Source organism: Echinococcus granulosus (genome assembly GCF_000524195.1).
Source record: "Echinococcus granulosus chromosome Unknown EG_S00183, whole genome shotgun sequence".
NCBI classification, from domain to species: Eukaryota; Metazoa; Platyhelminthes; class Cestoda; order Cyclophyllidea; family Taeniidae; genus Echinococcus; species Echinococcus granulosus.
Genome location: NW_020170563.1, coordinates 1 through 3,756, shown reverse-complemented (window position 1 = coordinate 3,756; position 3,756 = coordinate 1).

The window sequence follows — 3,756 nt, the reverse complement described above, 5'->3', positions numbered from 1 at the left end:
GCCCAGCTGTTGTGATCTTAGTAATTTATGTGATTAGCGTGATAAGATCTGAACTAGTTTTCGCCATGGTGTGTAAATAATTCCAACTGTGACTTGATTTTGCAAAAGAAATTTTTTAAACTAAAGACTACTAACTGCGCTTATATTCAAGTGTTGACTGAGTGCACGGACGGTTGCTTCAGTATGGAAAGATTTGTTGATTCTTCTGGCCTCGCCCGGACCACCAAGAGTGAGCTAACTTTTTTTAGCTGTAAATACTCATAGACGGCCGTGTTAACCTATTCCGCAGGCAAGCTCTTCTCTTGTCCAATTTCAAGATATCGCATTAGATGTGGGTCAGGTCTTCCATGCGTGTCTGTCTGATTGCCTGCCTGCCTACCTATATTCATACATATATACACTTCCACCTGTATGTGTCACCGGTACCAGCTTAATCAAAGTGAAGCAAAAAGCATTGAAGTCGCAATCGCTTTGTGCTAATCAAACTGCTCCTGCATATATCACAGTGCTCCGTGAGAACTGTAGGATTGCCTTTAGTGGAACAACCAAGTTCTCATCAAAAGCATTTTCAGCAACAAAGATTAGTAACATGCCAACTACTCACTTTTTATAGGGATGAACCCATCGTTACGGAAATCACTGTCTTTTCCTCATGATTACCACAACATGCCTGACTGCTTCCGATTACCGTATTCTGTTCCTGGTACGAATGCCCCCCTGTTTATTCAAATGGTGCTTCATATCCCATTCAGCTGTTCTTGAAATCCAATCTCCAAGATTGATACAACGATTAATTTGCAGGTTAATTTGCGATAAGACATCGCATTCCCGTGCTGTTGCCCATCGCTCATTTTCCTTTCTTTTGACGTAATTTTTAAACAGGCCTTCGGGTAAGCTAATAAAGGGTCAGCTTGGCCTGTTTACGGCTTACGACAACGCTGCCGAAGTATCAATACGATAGCAAATGTACTGCTCCTCTTTTTGCATAATTCAGATCAAAAACATTCGTACCGAGGCTTGGGTTAACACACAAGCGCCCTCCTCCGCGCTACGAAAATGCTGCAGCATTATTTGTCTAACTTGATGGAGGTCACTTCGTGCTTTGGAACAAAAATGATCAGTGTGGCCATAACTTTTCAGTGTAGGGGTTCAACTCTCAGAGATGGACCGTATTTCCACCTAGAGCCAGTATCTTTAGATCCAGCTCTAAATGTATCCATGTTGAAAGGCCTTTCCTGGAGTACTTATTTAACCATCATTTATGCATGTAAAGTTAAAATCAAGGGATTATTAAAACATTTGTTAAAACTGTGGCTAGTTTGCCATTTTTTACCTTAATTATAGTCAACATTCTCTCACAAACGGATGCCAGAATTTGCGAATAAGTAATCCACCTTGACAAATCGGCTTTAAAGCTAAATAAGATACAAGCCTTAAATCTTGAAATCTTTCAGTTTTTTAAAAATTGACTAGAGTAATGTTCTCGCTTTTAAGCTACCAAGATAAATAAGGTAAACAAGGGGAGATCAAAATGCCGACCATGGCTAAAAGTGAAGTTCTACCTTAAAAGCCAGTTAATTACTTAACAATATATCAATTTCAATTGTTTCTACATAAATTGAAGGAATATATTTTGGTTTTGATTAGACAATCTTCGCCTTTTGCATTGTTTTAAAGAACTCACTTATTGTATTACATAAAGCTACTCTTGATTTCCAGTACTTTTAAAAGGTGCATAAAAGTAGAAATTTACGTCTGGTTTTAGAAATGGAAAAAAGGTTATGCATAGCATTTTTTAGTAAGAAATAAACAAAGTGAGTTACAACGCAACTTTCCTATTGCGATTCAATAAACATTTATTAAAACTCATCGAAAAGAGGCCGATTTTTTACAATTTGGTAGCAGACTATAGGCACGTCATGCATGATTTTATATCAAAATTGTCTGATGTGTGCTGATAAATACACTGAATCCGACGGCACTAATAGCTCTTCTAATGGCATATTTTCAAAATGACCAACGTACTGGGGTCAATTTTAATGATATCGTCCATTTAAAGCAATAACCTTTGAGCAAAAATTGGTAGATACTTATTTTTTTAAAAAAACGGGGTTTTAGACCTAAGGCACATAAGGCACATAGACTACTGGTGGTAATGGAGGATTCTGAAATTACTAGCATCTGCTTGAAGTTGTAAGATGCCATTGCTTGAACCGAGCTAAATACAAGATTGAAATTTCGCAGTCCATGCCTTAGTTATTAGAATCTCTATGCGTTACTAATGTTAATAAAGCCATTTTAAGGTTTATAAAATCTGTTGTGTTCAATACCAACTGGGAGGCGATATCAGTGGCAGTACTGTTAAATGTACTCCATAGAATTCAACCACTTTTAGTTAGTTGACTGTTTCTAAGACCTGCATTTTAATACAGTGAATGGAGCTGTTGAAACAGTGTTGAATTTCGCCAAACACTAGGATTTAGCATCCACCATAATGGCCGGGAATGGAATGAATCTAGTGCGAGCAGTGTTAGCGTTGTTTCTTTGATAATATCCTTATCTGAGAAGTTGATCGTGGACCATCCAGGTGACTAAACAGCTTGAGAATAGCAAAACAGTGAAAAGCGAAATGAACGTACTGAAAAACGCTTAGCATAATTAACTTTTACTCCAACAAAATTTGTATTTTCGAAATGTTCAAGCATAATTCTACCAAAATGAAAAAATCTGCTATATTAAGCAGTAAATTTTTAAATCAACCAAAATAATCTAAATCTACAATGCACAACAAAAACTCAACAATCGTAAGCCATTCAGCTTGTTTTTTTGAGGCCACTAACACAGAAGTCAGCCTTCATCTTTGCATCTCCATTAAAAGTCTTGCAGGCACAGGTGTTAATAACCTCATTTTACATTTGAGTTCATATGACTAGCATTTGAAAACAAGATGCTTTAGCAAAAAGCTAGATGAGTTAGGACGGCATTTCAGTAAAAAAAGGGATTTAATAACGTTAAATATAACAGAATTTTTATGCCGCATGATTTTCATATATTTCACTAAGAGGACTATTTTAATAGCCCACAACACAGGTTCCACGCCGATACCATGATGATCTGGTAATATGTAACGTTCCGGGTCATCTCTAAGCGGGAAATGAAGTGTATCAGAATGATATTTTATTACTGGTACTTGTTGATCTGGAATACTGGAATACTCGTGAGGATTAAAGGGTATAAATGGCTAATAACATTTAACAAATAACAATCCGTCACTAAACTCCAAACTCTTCTCAGCATTCGTACAAAAGGTATCTCTAGACTCCTTGGTCAGATGCTGTCCAAAGAAAAGAATTATCACAAAGCCAGTGATTAAAAAGCCAAGCAATGATTTCAGATGCGATACGCAATTTCGGAGATTTATTCAATTTTTTTCAAAAACTGACCCCATCGAATGCCTACGTTTACTGGAAAGAATCCGTGATGATTCATCACAAATCCCCAAACAAGGCTTTTACTTTGCTAGCAGATGCTTCAAGTAAAAGTGCAACTTATCTAGTCTATAGGCCTCTATCTCTTATCCGTCAACCCTAATATCTGTAGGGCGAGGATCGTAGGTCTCCTCTTCCTTGATCCCAGTGCTCTTAGAACAATCCGGTTGGTTTAATTTCGACATATTTATTTGACTGAGTGAATAGGGGAAACGAATACAGGGTTTAGTGGGGTGAGGGTTCGCGACCGCTCTTAGGCTCGCTGGGT